Here is a 21,139-nt window from a genome sequence, read left to right as displayed (position 1 = left end):
ACCAACTTATCTCAATAACAGTACATTGAAGCAATTAGGTTTTTTCAACATCTAAGATGAGGGACCAATAAAGCCACCAAACTTAGTATAGTGATTACGGGTAAAATTTGATCATAATCATATATTATAAATTTCTGAAAAATCAAGTTTACAAATATTCATTGTCGCTTTCTTCTTCCTGTAAAGCTTGATTGTGTGGATTCTCACAGTTCTCAACTTGATGTGGTCCACAAGCAGGTGTTCATTCTAGTTCATAGCCTTTGCAACTGCAATGCATTTGACAGGCAGTTTTGCAATTACAGTAGACCATCTGAAGAAGACTCTGGTGCAGCAGTTTTCTTGATCGTAACTGGCAAGAGTACTGATTCACTTTAATCTTTGTGTTACAATGTTTTGATGAAAAAAATTGTCTCTGCCAAGTCGTTTGTTACCCAAGAACGCCTCCCACCTACCAAGTCTTTGACAAAATATCGTAGCTTTAGAATGTATTACCAGATCATGGTGTGGACTGGAAATGAAAATGACATGAATGTAGTGGATTGGTGATGGAAACTGGAGGACAATCAGTTTGTGTCAGTTATGAGTAAGAAAACTGTTGCACCAGAAAGCCTCCTTCAGGTGGTCCACTGTAATTGCAAAACTGCCTGCCAAACACATTGCAGTCGCAAAGCCTTTGAACTGCCATGCACACCTGCTTGTGGATCATGTCAAGTTGAGAACTGTGAGAATCCAAACAATCAAGCTTTACAGGAAGAAGAAAGCGACAATGAATATTTGTAAACCTGATTTTTCAGAGATTTATAGCACTTCAGTGTACTGTTATTCAGATAAGTTGGTTTCATTTCCAGATTCCCAAAAAGGGATTTAGAATCATAGAAGGTATATACCTGAAGTTGTGATCTCTATACCAGTACTATGTAGTTCGGTAGTCTTCCACCAGGGCGGTGCTGTAGAGCCTTGCGGCTATCTTTAAAGGTCTGGTAACCTGCAAATTGAACAGGGGCTTAGTGCGATTGCGAATTTTTTGTATTGTTAATGCTTAATGAGTAAGTGTTTAGCAAATGTTTAGGGCTTAGTGAGTAAGTGTTTAGTGAATGTTTATGAGTAAGTGTTTAGTGAATGTTTATTTTAGGGTTTAGTGAATGTTTTGTGAATGTTAGTGAATGTTTAGTGTGTAAGTATTCACTGAATCTTTAGTGAGTGCTTAGGGTTTAGTGAATGTTTTGCGAATGTTAGTAAATGCTTATTGTTTAAGTTTTCAGTGAATGTTCAGTGAGTGTTTAGGGTTTAGTGGATGTTTTGTGAATGTTAGTGAATGTTTAGTAAGTATTCAGTGAATGTTTAGGGTTTGGTGAATGTTTTGTGAATGTTAGTGTTTAGTGAATGTTTAGTGTGTAAGCATTCAGTTAGTGTTTAGTGTGTAAGTATTCAGTTAATGTTTAGTGAGTGTGTAGTAAATGTCTCACGAATATTAGTGTTTAGTGAATGTTTAGTGTGTGAGTATTTAGTGAATGTTTAGTGAGTGTTTAGGGTTTAGTGAATGTTTAGTGTGTAAGTGTTTAGTGAGTGCTTAGGGTTTGTGAAGGTTTAGTGTATGTTAGTGTTTAGTGAATGTTTAGTGTGTAAGTATTCAGTGAGTGTTTAGGGTTTAGTGAATGTTTTGTGAATGTTAGTGTTTAGTGAATGTTTATTGTGTAAGCATTCAGTGAATGTTTAGTGAGTGTTTAGGGTTTAGTGATTGTTTAATGTCTGTTTAGTGAGTGCTTAGGGTTTAGTGAATGTTTAGTGAGTAAGTATTCAGTGAATGTTTAGTGAGTGCTTAGGGTTTAGTGAACGTTTGGTGAATGTTAGTGTTTAGTGAATGTTTAGTAAGGATTCAGTGAATGTTTAGTGAGTGTTTAGTGAATGTCTTGTGAAAATTAGTGTTAATGAATGTTTAGTATGTAAGTGGTTAGTGAGTGTTTAATGAGTGATTAATGAATTTTCAATGATTGTTTAGAGTTTAATGAGTGCTTAGTGAATGTTTAGGTATAGTGAGTGCTTAGTGAATGCTTAGTGAGTGTTTAGTGTTTAATGAATGTTTATGGTTAAATGAGTGTTTAGTGAATGTGTGCTGAGTGTTTGGGGTTAAGTGAGTATTTAGTGAGTGTTTAGTGTTTCATGAGTGTTTAGTGAGCGTTTATTAATGTATAGCGAGTGCCTAGTGAGTGTTGAGTATTCAATGAGTGTAGTGTTATAAGGTGTGAGTGTATAGTAAGTGTGTGTGTTTAGTGAGTGTGAGTGTATAGTAAGTGTGAGTGATTAGTGAGTGTGAGTATTGTGAATGTTAGTGTTTAGTGATTGTATATTACTGTTTAGTTAGTGTTTAGTGACTGTATGCAAAGAAAGTCCTGTAATTTACAGGAACCATTTATGCTAAACACTGCTTAGATCCAAGAGCAGATGCTTAGGCCTTGACCACAGTGGTTGGATTCTTAGGCCAACCTGTTTTTGTAAGGTAATTTTTCTCTGTGAAATTGGGTCAAGTAATAATAATAATAATAATAATAATAATAATAATAATAATAAAGATAATAATAGTAAAAAAGATAAAAATAATATTAATAAAAATAATAATAGTAATAAAGAATAGTACTCTGAGCTGGACCGAGACCTTTCAATATGGCTGTCAGAGGTCATACGCTCGGCAGGGAGATCGCCACTCCAGTGATTGACGCTCTATGACTTGGAAATTATATATATAGTATCATATATACTATATATGTATATGTGTATATATATGCATATATATCTGTATATATATATATATATATATATATATATATATATATATATATATATATATATATATATATATATATATATATATATATATGTTGCAAGATATATACATATATGTATCAGCAGAAACAGCTTATAATTATATATATATATATATATATATATATATATATATATATATATGGGGACTAGTGTGTGTGTGTGTATTGTATATATATCATATATATATATACATATATTTATAGAAATATGCTGTACATATATACAACTATTTCAGTTTTTATCTCATGAATTTTATAATTTCCTTTCATTTTACTGTAATATACTCTCCCCTCTCTCACTCAGTCGAAATTCACAGATCTTTTCTCTCTCTCTCTCTAAACCCTCTCTCTCTCTCTCTCTCTCTCTCTCTCTCTCTCTCTCTCACGTTTATTAGTAAAACTTAAACATTGGCGGGAAATGGTGACGCTGAAACAGAGCGATCTGATGACAATGTCTTCCTTGTCGCTTCGAAAACCAGGAGCTGTTTCGTTTTCTTGACTTATTTTCATAACTTTCCATTCTGTAAAGGGCGAGCCTTTCTCGCCTCCTGCGGGGATAAGACCACCCCCCTTTTTTTTCTTGCTTCTTCTTCTATTTTTCATCTTTATGCAGGGTTGGGGGTGCTAAGGACATTCAGATTGACCGAGCCATTTGCTCCTGTTTGATGGGAAAAATCTCTCTCTCTCTCTCTCTCTCTCTCTCTCTCTCTCTCTCTCTCTCTCTCTCTCTCTCTCTCTCTCTCTCTCTCTGAAATATATATATATATATATATATATATATATATATATATATATATATATATATATGTATATATATATACAGTATATATATATTTATATTTATATATATATGTATGTATATATATATATATATATATATATATATATATATATATATATATATATATATATATATATATATATATATATATACACATACACATATATATATATATATATATATATATATATATATAGATAGAGAGAGAGAGAGAGAGAGAGAGAGAGAGAGAGAGAGAGAGAGAGAGAGAGAGAGAGAGAGAGAGAGAATAGATTTTTCCTATCAAACGGGAGCAAATGGCTTGGTCAATCTGAATGTCCTTAGCAGCCCCAACCCTGAATAAAGATGAAGAATAGAAAACGAAGCAAGAAAAAAAAAGAGGGATGGTCTTATCCCCGAAGGAGGCGAGAAAGGCTCGCCCTTTATAGAATGGAAAGTTATGAAAATAAGTCAAGAAAACGAAACAGCTTCTGGTTTTCGTAGCGAAAACTGTATTTCAGCGTCACCGATTTCTCGCCAGTTCTCTTGAAAAAAATGTTTAGATTTTACTAATAAACGTGAGAGAGAGAGAGAGAGAGAGAGAGAGAGAGAGAGAGAGAGAGAGAGAGAGAGAGAGAGAGAGAGAGAATATTACAGAAAAATTAAAGGATATGATAAAATTTATCAGATAAAGACTGAAGTAGTTCAAGATTGCATCAAAATAAATAGAGAGAGAGAGAGAGAGAGAGAGAGAGAGAGAGAGAGAGAGAGAGAGAGAGAGAGAGAGAGAGAGATTAAAGAAAAAATAAAGGAAATAATGAAATTCATCTGATAAAAATGAAATAGTTCGAGATTGCATCAAAATAGAAGAGAAATTTATACAGAGAGATAGAGAGAAATTACAGAAAAATTAAAGGAAATGATAAAATTCGCCTGATAAAAACCGAAATAGTATCAGGTTCGTCAAAATAGAGAAAAAGAGAGAGAATATCACAGAAAAATTAAAGGAAATGAAAAAACTCTTAAATCTCAACTGAAATAGTTCAAGATTGCATCAAACGAATGAGAGAGAGAGAGAGAGAGAGAGAGAGAGAGAGAGAGAGAGAGAGAGAGAGATATAAAAGAGAGAGAGAGAGAGAGAGAGAGAGAAATTAAAGGAAATAATGAAACTCATCTGATAAAAAATGTAATAGTTCCACATTGCATTAAAAGACAGAGAGAGAGAGAGAGAAAGAAATTAAAGGAAATAATAACATTTATCTGATAAAAACTGAAACAGTTTGAGATTGCATCAAAAAGAGAGAGAGAGAGAGAGAGAGAGAGAGAGAGAGAGAGAGAGAGAGAGAGAGAGAGAGAGATTACAGAAAAATTGAAAATGTTAAAATTCATCTGATAAAAACAAATATTTCCACATTGCATCAAAATAGAGAGAGAGAGAGAAATGATAAAATTCATCAGATAAAAACTAATATAATTACAGATTGCATCAAAATAGAAAGAGAGAGAGAGAGAGAGAGAGAGAGAGAGAGAGAGAGAGAGAGACGTTCTTGAATTCGAGGGAAAAGACTAAACGAAGAGCATCAAAGGCTTCCGGGGGAATGTTTCCTTCAAATGGAGGAACAAGGGAAAGGGAATGTTTGGGGCTTCACCAGAAAGGAAGCGATAGAGTAGTCCTGAAGTAGTGAAATTATTATTGTCTCGTGAGGGAATTGTTTCTTGGGTACCCATTGAACTATAGAGGACGCCTGAACAACATCTCTCATTAGTAGTATGCTTTAACACTAGGGTAAGCACAGTACTAGCTATACCAGTATACACACACACACACACACACACACACACACACACACACACACACACACATATATATATATATATATATATATATATATATATATATATACATGATGTTGCCTTGTAATATATATATCATCCCATAGTTTTGATATATTTACATTTCCATTTATCAAATATTATGTGTAATGATAATGATTGTTGAAATATCGTATGTAGTGTCAGAACTCAAAAGAGTTAGTGATTTAGATAACTTAACAGCATATTTAGAATTAATAATATCTTTCTTGATAAAAGTGTAATTGCGGGAGAGAGAGAATCAAGTTTTAGACCAGATGTGCCATCTGTCACCAGTTAAGATAAAGCGCTGACAGGTTGGGAATAACAATTGCTGCTCCGTTCTGGAAACCAACTCAGGTTTTTCATTTTGTTTTTTAAAACATGCCAATCATAACTAGACAGTTGAAATCTGTTTGATCGTGTTAGGGTTGCTGTAAAAGCTTTGTCCCTTACGAGAAGAAGACAGATGATTTTGTAATGTTACAGGTGTTCCATACAAATTTCTTGTAAATATGAACAAGTATTGTATTGAACCTCATGAAAATTGCATCATGTTTAAGATTGAATTGCTCTGATCATGTATTGTCCCGATTGCGTTCAAAACGCTTTGCTGGAAGTGACGCCACCTTCATTCTTCTAGAACCTTCTTTAGTATCTCGTCCCCAAAATGCCCTAATGACGTCACTTCAGTGTTTCATGTGCTACTGGAATCCTCAGATTTACTCATTCTGATTTTCGAGACCGATCAGTTTGGTTTTCTCTCTCTCTCTGTCTCTCTCTCTCTCTCTCTCTCTCTCTCTCTCTCTCTCTCTCTCTCTCTCTTCAAAAGACAGTAATTATTAATGTAAAGTGTTAGGGTAGTCACCAGTATTAATCTTAGCTTTTGAGATCTGAGTATAGGAAAAATATATACATTCAGTAACAGCGCCTGATAAAAAGTGTGTTTGTGAATTTAAAGCAGCTGCATGATTTTGCAAAGGTTTTCACAAGCTTGTGTAAAATAAAGTGAATTTTACTTATTATTACCATGGTATAAGATGTGTTAGAAGAATTTTTGCCTTAGTGAAATTATTATTGATAAATCTTTTGTGTATTTTGTGTGCTCTTGTGTTTGCAATCTCTTGATTTTTTTAAATTAATATTTTGGTGATTTAACATTTATATACTTAGCCTTTTAAATATTTCTTGATGATTTAACATTGCATACTTGATTTAATTTTCATTTATTAAGATTTTCTTTTCAAATCTTGAGTAATTCTCGATAGTTTAAATTTTGCTTGATTAATTTAATTTCTTGGTAAATTAAAATTTTTATGATTTAGTTTTGTTCAATAAATTAACTCAGGAATTAATTAAATTTTTGTGTTGTTTTCAAGTAATAGTAAATTTTTGAGATTGCAAATTCTGATTATAAATTTTGAATTTATCAATAATTTTTTGTATTTAAAATAAAAAAAACAGTGTTTCATTTATTGACCACCAGTGAATATGATTAATTGTGTGTGCATAAGGCAATGTGATAAACATGTTTTGTTCCTTTAGTTTTGCTGAAGTGGATTAAGACCAGGGAAACAGTTAAAGTTGTTTGGTGGAGTGATGCCCTTTTACTCTAGTATATTTCTTGTTTAATTGTTGATACCTCGCACTAGTCTTGATAAACTTAGATTTATTTTTCATGTGATTAATGAGCTTTTTTTTTAAGGGATCACTGTTACCTTTAGAGTACTCAGATGTAATTCTTATTGTTATGAGAGTTCAGGTATCTGGCAGAAGTGAAGTAAATTTTTGAAATCTGTGATTAGCTGTGTAATAACCAGGTACTTGGAACACTTCGTGACAATATATATATATTGAAGGACCAGAAGAAACTGATCAACAAAGTGGAGCCGGTACACCATGTAAGGCTATTTAAATAAGAAACCAGCCAAGTTTGCCACAACAACGGTGAGAGGGAAGTCAGGATGGATTGGGAAATCAAATTATAAAATGAACTTAAGGATAAGTTTGTTAAAGAAAATGGCACTTTCCTGTTAATCCAACAAGGAAAATTTACTTTCACATATATCAGCCTGTCCTACACACCTTCGAAAAAATGGGAAAGTGAACAAAAAAGAGGAAATATGCCTGTTGGTACCCTCAAGCAAGGGAACTAAAACCCAAGACCATGGAAGGCCATGGTACAATGGCTAGAGCACTGTCCAAGGTTGGATAACAAGGTTTGCATTCAGAGTAATCTTCTCGTAGAAAGTTTGCCTACCCTGGCTAAAGGGTCCCTTCCACTCACTGGTTTGATTTTGGAGTGTCCATCCCCCAGAAGCATTGCTTCCAAAGTTAAAAGTCTCTTCTACCCTAAGTCGTGTTGGCAGGGACGTCTCACCCTGAAGAATGTTGCTAGGGAAATATCACATAAACCCTCAAAACAATATATAAGTATATATGTATGTATGTATATATCTTATATATATATCAATTTTTACCAGATACATATGCAATTGTAATAGCCACAATGCCCTCTTAACTTCTCGAATTCTTCATGCTTTTTTGGATACGCTTGTCATTACAAAGCCTTAAGATCCAAGTGCAAGAAATTGAAGTGGCTGTGATGTCCGGTAGGGGGAAACGAACCCGTGTCACCATAATCACAAGGAGGTCACATGGTCAGGTCACAACCACTTCAATTCCTTGCACTTGGATCTTAGGTTTTGTAGTGACAAGCGTCTGAAGAAAAAAGTAAGAAGAATATTCAAAGAGAAGTTAAGAGGGCATTTATATATATATTACAATTACATGTATAATATATATATATATATATATATATATATATATATATATATATATATATATATATATATATATATATATATATATATATATACTGCTATCAAAGGGCATGCAGGAAAAGTCATACGTATATCATATCACACTATTTATTGCCGACTGGCATATAGCAATATCACACTGCATCATCAAGGCTAAACTGAGCTAAAAAGAAGTGTCTTTTTAGCTCAGTTTTAGCCTTGATGATGTAATGTGACCTTGCTAAATAATAAATTGTGATATGATATACATATGCCTTTTCCTCGATGCCCCTATGATTGCAAATAAGAAGCCTACAGCTATATGACCTTTTACACACACACACACACACACACATTTTACACACACACCCATATATATATATATATATATATATATATATATATATATATATATATATATATATATATATATATGTGTATGTATAAAATGAAAGTGAATGCATATCAATACGAGCGTTTAGATAAGGTAAAATGCCATTGCTTTATTAATTCAATTTTGTATGCATAGTTATGAGGCTCTTAACGATTTTATTCAATGGCTTATAAAGCAGATTTAATTGAGACACCAATAATTAAGTAATTTTAGGTCTGGTCGGTATTCTTAGAGTCTAGATTCCGAGTCCATTTCTAGAATCATGTACAAGAGACAAATTCTTTTCCTCTGGAATCTTATTTCGCCTGAACTGAAGACTTCAACACTTTTCTCAAAACATATTTTGGAAATTTGTCTTTTTCTCCCTTTTTTTATTCGAGTTTCCGGTAGAATCATATACAAATAAAATGATATGCTTTGAAGAAGTAGAAGGAAAGGCAACCATGTTTCCAGTATTGAAAAACGTTTGTGCTCAATTTTTGGCTGTGAATCTTTTTGGATCAGTGTTATCGTTTATAAAGAGAGTTTAAAACTTTGGACATGTTGTTAAAAATGTTTTTGGAGGACTAACTAGCCATCTACATGGGAAGGCCAATACGATTAAGTCTACTCTCAGGAACTGGAACAACCAGATGGAAACTGATGACACCATTCGGAAGGAAGAATTTCATATCCAAAAAAATGAGGATTTAGAGAAGGAGCTAAGGAAAGCGTGATCCTGTGTTGAAGAGCTTCAAAAAGCTCTTGTTCATGCTTAGGAAATGACAAAAAAAATTAAAGGCAAAAATAAGGACCTTTCCTCGAATAACGAATGCCTAAAGAAGAAAAATAAAGAATGGGAGGATGCCATGATCAAGAAAGAAAAGGATATCGAACAACTGAAGGACCTCCTCGCTCGCCAAGATACAGAACTTGAAAAGAACAAAGGAAAAATACTCGAACTGGATGATGAAAAAATGTGAATGAGGTCTACATCGCCTATCCCATGAAGCGGAGAGAAAGAAGATGAGGAAAGAGCTGGAAGGACGCCCGCAAGCCTCAAACCAAGAAGTTCACGTTCCTGGGTCGGACCCTTCCCTTCAAGGCTGCCCTCAAGAGAATGGCGAGCCTTGGGGGCTCTTGGGCCTCATCCTTGAAGTTCTTGGGCCCTCTCCAGGCCTGCTTCCCCAGCCTGGCAGGATACCTGCCTTCCTCCGAGGAAGCAGCCTCTGGGTCGGACCCTTCCCTTCAAGGTTGCCCTCAAGAGACTGGCTGAGCCTTGGGGCTTTTGGCCTCATCCTTGAAGTTCTTGGGCCCTCTCCAGGCCTGCTTCCCAGCCTGGCAAGATACCTGCCTTCCTCTGAGGAAGCAGCCTCTGAGTCGGACCCTTCCCTTCAAGGCTGCCCTCAAGAGACTGGCGAGCCTTAGGGGCTTTTGGACCTCACCCTTGAAGTTCTTGGGCCCTCTCCAGGCCCGCTTCCCCAGCCTGGCAGGATACCTGCCTTCCCCCGAGGAAGCAGCCTCTGGGTCAGACCCTTTCCTTCAAGGGTGCCCTCAAGAGACTGGCGAGCCTTGGGGGCTTTTGGACCTCACCCTTGAAGTTCTTGGGCCCTCTCCAGGCCTGCTTCCCCAGCCTGGCAGGATACCTGCCTTCCTCCGAGGAAGCAGCCTCTGGGTCAGACCCTTTCCTTCAAGGCTGCCCTCAAGAGACTGGCGAGCCTTGGGGGCTTTTGGACCTCACCCTTGAAGTTCTTGGGCCCTCTCCAGGCCCGCTTCCCCAGCCTGGCAGGATACCTGCCTTCCTCCAAGGAAGCAGCCTCTGGGTCAGACCCTTTCCTTCAAGGCTGCCCTCAAGAGATTGGCGAGCCTTGGGGGCTTTTGGACCTCACCCTTGAAGTTCTTGGGCCCTCTCCATGCCTGCTTCCCCAGCCTGGCAGGATACCTGCCTTCCTCCAAGGAAGCAGCCTCTGGGTCAGACCCTTTCCTTCAAGGCTACCCTCAAGAGACTGGCGAGCCTTGGGGCTTTTGGACCTCATCCTTGAAGTTCTTGGGCCCTCTCCAGGCCCGCTTCCCCAGCCTGGCAGGATACCTGCCTTCCTCCAGGAAGCAGCCTCTGGGTCAGACCCTTACCTTCAAGGCTGCCCTCAAGAGACTGGCGAGCCTTGGGGGCTTTTGGACCTCACCCTTGAAGTTCTTGGGCCCTCTCCATGCCTGCTTCCCCAGCCTGGCAGGATACCTGCCTTCCTCCGAGGAAGCAGCCTCTGGGTCAGACCCTTCCCTTCAAGGCTGCCCTCAAGAGACTGGCGAGCCTTGGGGGCTTTTGGACCTCATCCTTGAAGTTCTTGGGCCCTCTCCAGGCCTGCTTCCCCAGCCTGGCAGGATACCTGCCTTCCTCCGAGGAAGCAGCCTCTGGGTCAGACCCTTCCCTTCAAGGCTACCCTCAAGAGACTGGCGAGCCTTGGGGGCTTTTTTGGGCCCATCCTTGAAGGGCTTGGGCCCTCTCCATGCTAGCTTCCCCAGCCTGGCAGGATACCTGCCTTCCTCCGAGGAAGCAAGCCTTTGGGTTGGACCCTTTCCTTCACCATGCTCTTTGCTTTCTCTTACCCAGCTTTTCAAATATGACACTTGCTCTCTCTAAAGGCTTCCAGACAATTTGAAGCATCTCGGAGATTTGTCTTGGAGACTTTGGAGTCCAGGAGCTGGAGACTGAAGGATTCCAAAATGTCTTCAAGGAAAATCCCGAAGGTTTTAGATCATTTTAACATCATGTTAACCATTACTTAGAGTTCTTTTTCTGACACAATCATAAGCAGTTTCTTTACTTTAACGATTCGTCTTCTATAATCTTTTGGGATTCCATCTTACTGATATATATAGTTATCTCCCGACGAGAGAAGACTTCTGGGTGTTCTTGAAGACATCTTCACGACTCCAGGATCCTTTGAAGCAGTCTTCAGCTCCTGAAGCATTCCTGGAGAATCCAATGGGCATTTCCAAAAGCTTCAGTGCCTAGAAATCGTTTTGAAGCCTTTGGAAGCTATACAAACCTCCGGAATTCATCTCCAAGAACGTAGGCTTATTCATCTCCAAAAACGTGGGTTTTCCCCAAAGAAATCTTCGAAGCCTTTCTTCTCCGATTTCTTCTCCATAAAACTCTGTTCTTTAGTATTGTGCAAAAAATCCAAAGGCTACAGAGACTGGAGATTGTCTTGAAGCCTTTGGAAGCCCCAGAAGCCTCCAGAATTCCCAGAAACCTTCAGAATTACCAGATTCCCTACTGACACCCTGGGGACGATAAGAATGTTCCAGACAAGATCCACTTGGAACATAGAGGTCATATACTTGGAGTTGTGATCTTTATACCAGCACCATGTAGTTCAGTAGTCTTTCACCAGGGCGGCACTGCAAAGCCTTGTGGCCATCTACAAAGGTCTTGTAACCCGCAAATTGAACAGGAGCTTAGTGCGATTGTGAATTTTTTTATCTTTAATGTTTAATGAGTAAGTGTTTAGCGAATGTTTAGGGTCTAGTAAGTGTTTAGTGAATGCTTATGAGTAACGGTTTAGTGAATATTTAGTTAATGGTTTAGTGAATGTTTTGTGAATGTTAGTGAAAGTTTAGTGTGTAAGTGTTTGGTGAATGTTTAGTGTGTAAGTATTCAGTGAATGTTTAGTGAGTATTTAGGGTTTAGCAAATGTTTTGTGAATATTAGTGAATGTTTATTGTGTAACTATTCAATGAATGTTTAGTGAGTGTTTAGGGTTTAGTGAATGTTTTGTGAATATTAGTGAATGTTTATTGTGTAAGTATTCAGTGAATGTTTAGTGAGTGTTTAGGGTTTAGTGAATGTTTTGTTAATGTTAGTGAATGTTTATTGTATAAATATTCAGTGAATGTTTAGTGAATGTCTTGTGAATGTTAGTGTTTAGTGAATGTTTAGAGTGTAAGTGTTCAGTAAATGTTTAGTGAGTGTTTAGGGATTAGTGAATGTTTTGTGAGTGTTTAGGGTTTAGCAAATGTTTTGTGAACATTAGTGAATGTTTATTGTGTAATTATTCAATGAATGTTTAGTGAGTGTTTAGGGTTTAGTGAATGTTTTGTGAATATTAGTGAATGTTTATTGTGTAAGCATTCAGTGAAAGTTTAGAGAGTGCTTAATGTTTAATAAATGTTTTGTGAATGTTAGTAAATGTTTATTGCATAAATATTCAGTGAATGTTTAGTGAATGTCTTGTGAATGTTAGTGTTTAGTGAATGTTTAATGTGTAAGTGTTCAGTAATGTTTAGTGAATGTTTAGTGTGTAAGTATTCAGTGAATGTTTAGGGTTTAGTCAATGTTTTGTGAATGTTAGTGAATGTTTTGTGAATGTGATTAGTGGATGTTTTGTGAATGTTAGTAAATGTTTAGTATTCAGTGGATTTTTAGTGTTTAGTGAATGTCTTGTGAATGTTAGCATTTAGTGAATGTTTAGTGTGTGAGTATTCAGTGAATGTTTAGTGAGTGCTTAGGGTTTAGAGAATGTTTAGTGTGTAAGTGTTTAGTGAGTGTTTAGAGTTTAGTGAAGGTTTAGTGCATGTTAGTGTTTAGTGAATGTTTAGTGTGTAAATATTCAGTGAATGTTTCCTGTGTTAGTATTCAGTGAATGTTTAGTGAGTGTTTAGAGTTTAGTAAATGTTTTGTGAATGTTAGTGTTTAGTGAATGCTTAGTGTATAAGCATTCAGTGAATGTTTAGTGATTGTTTAGTGTGTGTTTAGTGAGTGCTTAGGGTTTAGTGAATGTTAGTGTTTAGTGAATGTTTGGTGTCTTAAGTATTCAGTGAATGTTTGGTAGGTGTTTAGGGTTTAGTGAATATTTTGTGAATTTTAGTGTTTAGTGAATGTTTTGTAAGTATTCAGTTAATGTTTAGTGAGTGTTTAGTGAATGTCTTGTGAAAATTAGTGTTTAGTGAGTGTTTAGTGTGTAAGTGTTTAGTGAGTGTTAACGAGTGATTAGTGAATGTTTATTGAGTGTTTAGTGTTTAGTGAGTGTTTAGGGATTTAATGAGCATTTAGGGTTTAGTGAGTATTTAGTGTTTAATGAGTGTTTAGGGTTTAATGAGTGTTTAGTGTATAGTGAGTGCTTAGTGAATGTTTAGTGAGTGTTCAGTGTATAGTGAATACTTAGTGAATGTTTAGTGTCTAGTGAGTGCTTAGTGAATGCTTAGTGAGCGTTTACTGTTTAATGAATGTTTAGGATTACATGAGTGTTTAGTGAATGTTTACTAAGTTTTTGGGGTACAGTGAGTATTTAGTGTTCTATGAGTGTTTAGTGAACGTTTAGTGTATAGTGAATGCCTAGTGAGTGTTGAGTATTCAGTGAGTGTTTAGTGTTATTGAGTGTGAGTGTATAGTAAGTGTGATTGTTTGTTTAGTGAGTGTGAGTGTATTTTAAGTGTGTGTGCTTAGTGAGTGTGAGTGTATAGTAATTGTGAGTGTTTAGTGAGTGTAAGTGTATTGTGAATGTTAGTGTTTAGTGATTGTACATTACTGTTTAGTTAGTGTTTAGTGACTGTATGCAAAGAAAGTCCTGTAATTTACAGGAACCATTTATGCTAAACACTGCTTAGATCCAAGAGCAGATGCTTAGGCCTTGACCACAATGGTTGGAGTGCTTAGGCCAACCTGTTTTTGTAAGGTAATTTTTCTCTGTGAAATTGGGTCAAGTAATATAATAATAATAATAATAATAATAATAATAATAATAATAATAATAATAATAATAAAAGCAGTATTAATAGTAATAATAAGATAATAGTAAAAAAGATAAAAATAATAATAAAATTAATAATAGTAATAAAGAATAGTACTCTGAGCTGGACCGAGACCTTTCAATATGGCTGTCTGAGGTCATACGCTCGGCAGGGAGATCGCCACTCCAGTGATTGACGCACTATGATTTAGATACCAAATTTACGTGAGTAAAGTAAATTGAAATGAGTATTGGGAGTTTCCATAATTTGGCAGCTATTTTGCTCCTCCATCATTGATTTTGTATTTATATATAAAATCACTTCAGTTTACTGTAAGTCAAATAGGCTAATTGGATTGCCATATCCCCAAAACACGGGTTTAGACAGCAAGTTTACTTCTGTAATATGAGTTGAAATGAATAATGATGATTTTTGTAGTTTGGCAGCCATATTGGTCCTCCATCTTAGATTTTATAAATATGTAATCATTGTAATATACTGTGATTTAAATAAATTTATTGATTTCAAGGTTCCCTAAACAGGGGTTTAGACGTAAATTTACCTATGTAAAATGAGTTAAAATAAGTAATAATTTTTTTGTTTGGCAGCCATTCTGATCCTCCATATTAAATTTTGTATATATGTAATTAGACCTCCTTCAATATACTGTAGTTCAGGTATGTTCTTTGTATTCTCAAATCACCAAAACAGGTGTTTAGACACTAAATTTAATCGTATAAATAAATTAGAATGAATAATGGAGATTTTCATAGTATGGGGGCCATATTGGTCTGCCATCTTGGATTTTGTGAGTATATAATCACTTCAATATAATGCAGATATGCTAATTAACTTCCAGCTCCCCATAATAAAGTGTTAGGCACCAGCATTATTCATCTAGTTTGAATAATGAAGAGTAATGGGCATTTTGAGAATTTAGGGGCTATTATAGACGCCATTTTGGAAATCAGACCTTTTGCATGGTCAGATTGTGGTAGACTTTTGGTATGTTATTAAGCACACCTGACACTTTAATAACCAGTTGAGAAACCTTTTGTAGCAATTTTTGGGGGGACGGTGCTTTTTTTTTTTCATAAATGCAGCCGACTACTACTCCTGAAGCCAATGTCAACCACATGGCAGATAGGTCAGTTCACTTGCAGTTACCTGCTACCACTAGGATATCAGTAAATATCCTGATAATTTTCATTATTTATGGTGTTGGAGTTTCAAAAAAGATTTTTTTATTTAATTTTTTGCGCTCTGTACTGTGCAAAGGTGCCCCAAAGATAGAACGCAATTGCAAAGGCTTTGTTCTACTTGCTTGACAGATCAGCGGTCAGCGAGAGTATTTATTATCATAAAAGTAAAATATTTACAGTTAGGCACTGAAAACTGGGAAATGTAATGAGGCAAAGGACTGAAATTTAGAAAAGTGATACATATTGGCTCGTTACGTATTGGGTTTCTCGAAAAGAGTAACTGGTACCTTATTCTTGCTGAATGTAATGATACTGAAGGCTACTGGGTCTGAAGAAAAGTTTAATTAGGTTTCCAAATAATATTATTGTGGTTCGATCGAAGGTATTTCCACGTTTCCAAAATTTATCTTAACTGTTAGTTATGACATCGGCTAGCTGTACTTCTCTATTGAAGTGAAAAAGGAAAAAGAATTACAAGTTATATTAAAGTTAATATTGCACATATACTTTCTGTGAAATGTTACGGGGAATTTTAGTTGGGTACCTGATAAGTGCGCTTGATCTACATAGGGATCACTACAAAAAATAAATAAAGAGAGCAATATTTACATAATACAGCTTCTTCAAATACAATTTCCATAATTCCCGACCGTAGAGTCTGTTGTCAATAAATGTAATCCTCATTATTAAGTATAAGTAACACAAAATTGGCTGTTACTTTATATAATGCGTCTTTTGTTAGTTTAGCGTCCTAATGAGAACTTTCCCACCAAAATAAAATGTGAACGCATGTGATTTTGGTTCAAGAGCCCGTCTGAAATAAAGATGCAGTTTATGTAGTAAAATTTAAATTTTCTACGGATGCCTTGTGAAAATATTTTTTTCGTAAGTGAGAGGGGAAAAGGTGATAGACAATTTAAAGCAGTGAAAATGTTACATTCCAAATCAAAGGCATCTTCTCATATAAAGGAGAGAAAAAAAGTGGCATTTCTAAGACAACGCTCTCTTCCCATTCTGAAAGTGTTTGACCAGAGGTTTTTGGACGCGAGGCTTCAATGATTTCTGAAGAAAAAAACTAAGTTTTTCTTCCTAAATGAAGTTTTATTGGATTAGATTATAAATTAAAGACTTATAATTTTTTCCAATTTATAATAGTTAGAATTTAGTTAAATATGCGTCGAAACTTATGCTCAGTTTTTTTTTTTTTTTTTTGCCAGTTTTGAACTTTCGAACAACGGTTGGAGTTGTATAAAAGAAATGCAGCCGTTTTAACGCTCTCTTAAAATATTTTCAAATATTCTGGTTTTATTTTCTGTAAGATGATTTCGCATAAATCTGATATTTTTTAATATCTGCAGAATATTCTGTCTGCCGATGAGAACTTGTACACGGAAGCCTTAAGAGTTTCATTATTTGCTTGACTTGCAACGAATGTTATGCCAGTAATTTCAAGATAGCGTTCGTTGATTTAAAACAAGGAAGTATATTTGGGTCCAAAGCTTGTAAGAAGATTTTATCTCTTTATTAATTTATTGATTTCATCATTTTCATGAGTGAGATCTCTTTTTTTTCTGTATTTCCCTTTACCTTTTCGTACTTCCTAATGAGCACCATATTCTCTGGAAGCCTGAATTTCAAGTCAGTGGCCCCTTTGGTGGGCTTGTTCCATATGAATAGGGTTGGTTCATCCTCTGAATAATAATAATAATAATAATAATAATAATAATAATAATGATAATAATAATAATAATAATAATAATAATAATAATAATATTCGACAGGAGAAACTAAAATTTTATGCAGTATACCTACGTACCACCAGATATATCTATTGTGAAATCTTTCGAATTTTCTTCGGTTATAAAAAAAAATGTGAAAAGTGAAAATCAAGTACAGTAAAGTTTTTTGTTTTAAGAGTTTGCACTAAAAGATTATTTTTTTTTCTGTTGCCATGACAGTCCAGTGATCGCTGATTTCTAGACCAGCGCATTGCAGGATATTGCATATCATCCTGAGTCTGTGACTCACGTTTTATATCTACGCTGCAAAAAAAGAAATTGCCAAGTGGCAAGCCATAATGAGAAAAGAAATAAACTAAACGAAAGAAGAAATATGATGTACTTAACTGCAATCACTTCACGAGTGCTAGTTTCTCTCTCTCTCTCTCTCTCTCTCTCTCTCTCTCTCTCTCTCTCTCTCTCTCTCTCTCTCTGTGTGTGTTTTCCAGTTTCCCTTCTCCTCCTCCTCCTCTCTCTCTCTCTCTCTCTCTCTCTCTCTCTCTCTCTCTCTCTCTCCAGTTTCCTCACCTCTCTCTCTCTCTCTCTCTCTCTCTCTCTCTCTCTCTCTCTCTCTCTCTCTCTCTCTTCCAGTTTCCTCCTTCTCCTCTCTCACTCCCTTCCAATTTCTCTCTCTCTCTCCTCTCTCTCTCTCTCTCTCTCTCTCTCTCTCTCTCTCTCTCTCTCTCTCTCTCTCTCTCTCTCTCTCTCTCGAGCACGGACCAGAAAACGCCGCATTCCTGCGGTCCCGCACTGAACACCTGCCACTTACGGATGTCCATGAAAATGCGGGTCCCGTAGGGGGAGGGGAGGTGGTAGTGCCATCAGCGCACCTCACGTGGTGCACTGTAGGCATTACTTAAGGGTCTTTCCAGCGTCCCTTCGACCCTTAGCTGCAACCTCTCTCATTTCTTATATTGTACCTCCATTCATATTCTCTTTTTTTCATCTGACTTTCCACCCTCTCTAAAAATTGTTTCCTGGTGCAACTGCGAGGTTTTCCTCCTGTTACAACTTTCAAACCTCCTTACTGTCAGTTTCTGTTTCAGCGCTGAATTGGCCTCATAGGTCTCAGCGCTTGGCCTTTGGCCTAAATTCTATATTCTGTTTCTGTGAAAGTGCGGGCCGATTCACAGGAGGGATTTATTTACTTACCTGCCACGCTCACAAATCCTCCTCTTAGTCAATTGATCCCGCAAGGAAGAAAATCCCTGGAGAAGAGCGCAAGCAAAGAGCAAGTTGATGATTCATGAGAAAGTTCCTCATTTTCTGGGCTTCATTTTGCCTCCACGATTGAGCGCTCTCGTTTGAAGACTGTTCTCACGAACAAAGAAATAGGAAAACCACGCCACTAAGCTTATCTTGTGGACCATGAGAATTTAGTCTTCATTGCCTTGTCGTTTCGTTTGTTTATTTGTTTGAAGCTCCGCCAAGGAATTGGATGTTGAAATGACGCTGTGAGTGAAGAAAGTCAATCGTTTACTCTTAAAATCATAAGCGTTAAAGATTCAAGAAATGTTGGGATTCGTTTCCCTGAAATATCCGTTCGTAAACAGTTCATCATCTTGTTACGCTCCTCTGAATAGGAAATCGTTGTTTCCCATGTTACAAGCAATAAATTCCTGTATAAGGGGACGTTTGAATGCGATGAAAGACTTTTTATTGTTTTTTAGAGATTACTGCATAATCATCATCATCATCATCGTCACCACAATCATTCGCTTTCACTCATCGCTACAAGAAGCCTTTCGCTGATGTATCGGTAATCTCTTGCGCAAAAGCCAGAAATAAGAGAAATTAAAAGTGATACACACAAGAGATATGAAGTATATTGAGTCATTCTGTGATGAGCAAGGCGAACAAAGACTATAACTGAACTGTAACTTTTTAATTTGATTTGATGTTCGTTGGAAGTTGGAGGGGGGGGGGCTTCTGCGGTTTTTTTTTTTTTTGGCTAGAGCAGTGAAGCTTTGCTCTCTCTCTCTCTCTATTATTTAAATGATTACCTTATCTCTTCCTCAGCTGCAGGATAATTTGTTGGTCGTTTTCGCAATAGGTGAAATATTGTAGTAGGTAAAGGATTATACATGCACACACACATATATATATATATATATATATATATATATATTATATAATATAATATAATATATATATATATATATATATATATATATATATATATATATATTTATATATATATAATCCTTTACCTACAACGATATTTCACTTATTTCGAAAATAATCAACAAATTATCCTGTACCTGAGGATGTGGTAAGGTATTCATTTAAATAATGCAATATATATTATATATATATATATATATATATATATATATATATATATATATATATATATATACATACATACATATACATACACACATATAATATAAATATACTTATATATAAATGTATGGATGTATGTATATGTGTGGGTGTTTGCAATAAGTTGGAGGAATGCGACTCCCGAAGGTCACTTCAGAATACGATGTCTGGCTATTTTCGATGGCGCCATATTTTTGTGTCAGTTAAAGGAGATCTCGTTTTCATCTGGAAACAGAATTTTTTTTAAAATAAAGGCCTGCATTTAGCAGTATTACCTAGATAACAATTTGAAAGGAAGATAAAGGAAAAGTTGAGCGAATATTATTCCTTTATCTCCAACAAGGTACACCACTGAGACGTGTTAATGACTCACTCCTAATAGGGTCCGAATTGCTAGTGCCCTCAGCGGCCATGTGTCCTCACTGGGGTACGTAACGACTTTTAGATGCAATACTGATATTTCAGAACTAAGGCGCTAAATGTGAATTCAGTGAACGCCGATTCATATTCATTTACGAAATAAACTTAATAATCTAACATGCATAGCCTCAGTGGATAGTGCCCTTTAGTGAAATAAGCCCTCTGAGGGCATTAGCAATCAGACCTATGGCAACTGACCAACATTTCTTATAAAGGCTGACGTGTTTTCTGGAGCGCCAGTGCTGATATGTTGTTCATGAACGAAGTAATGTTTTAAGCGAATTAAGCTCGTGTGTGTAAGTTAACAATGAGTGATGCGCCTTTTTTTTGACACGTGTATATTTAATTTTTATGGAAACATCTTGATGGTTCTATATTCTATTGAAAATAAAAGTAAAAAATGCGCCGAAGTTTCTTCTGCGCAATCGAGTTTTCCGTACGGCCGCTACAGCGTTTAATCAAGGCACCGAAAATAGATCTATCTTTCTGTGGTCTTGGTATGATGCTGTATGAGCAGCGGCCCATGAAACTTTAAGTACGGCCCGGTGGTGGCCTATCTCCTATATAGTTGCCAGAAGTACGATTATGGCTAACTTTAACCTTAAATAAAATAAAAACTACTGAGGCTAGAGGGCTGCAATTTTGTATGTTAGATGATTGGAGGGTGGATGATCAACATACCAATTTGCAGCCCTCTAGCCTCAGCAGTTTTTAAGATCTGAGGGCGGACGGACTGACAAAGCCGGCACAATAGTTTTCTTTTACAGAAAACTGAAAACCTGACACGTGTCAATAAGGAAAAGCATTCATTTCATATGGCTTCATCTTTTCGACATTTTCGTTGCATTGTTTTGTTTGTGTTTTCTTGAGATCTTTCTGTTATTCTCTCTTGTCCACAAAAACATCTTTCTTTCCGTGAAGTCTTCTGTATCACAAAAGGGCAAAAAAATTTTCATTAATAAGAGTAATGATGATGATGACAGCAGCGTTATAAATGATCTCAGTCTGTTGCTCTGCAGATGAGACGAAACGAAAGGTTGTAACGTTGTTTTCTTGTTCATTTTCTTTATGCTGTTT

At 36.2% G+C, this 21,139-nt stretch overlaps 1 protein-coding gene across 2 annotated transcripts in view; it reads left to right on the top strand.

The window, feature by feature from the left end:
* Nucleotides 1–21,139, top strand: part of LOC136843832 (tribbles homolog 2-like) — a 242,993-nt gene that overhangs the window by 16,979 nt on the left and 204,875 nt on the right. The gene's annotated exons all lie outside the window — the stretch shown is intronic.

This window comes from Macrobrachium rosenbergii, chromosome 12 (genome assembly GCF_040412425.1).
Source record: "Macrobrachium rosenbergii isolate ZJJX-2024 chromosome 12, ASM4041242v1, whole genome shotgun sequence".
Classification (NCBI taxonomy): domain Eukaryota; kingdom Metazoa; phylum Arthropoda; class Malacostraca; order Decapoda; family Palaemonidae; genus Macrobrachium; species Macrobrachium rosenbergii.
This window is presented reverse-complemented; position numbering and strand designations above follow the sequence as displayed.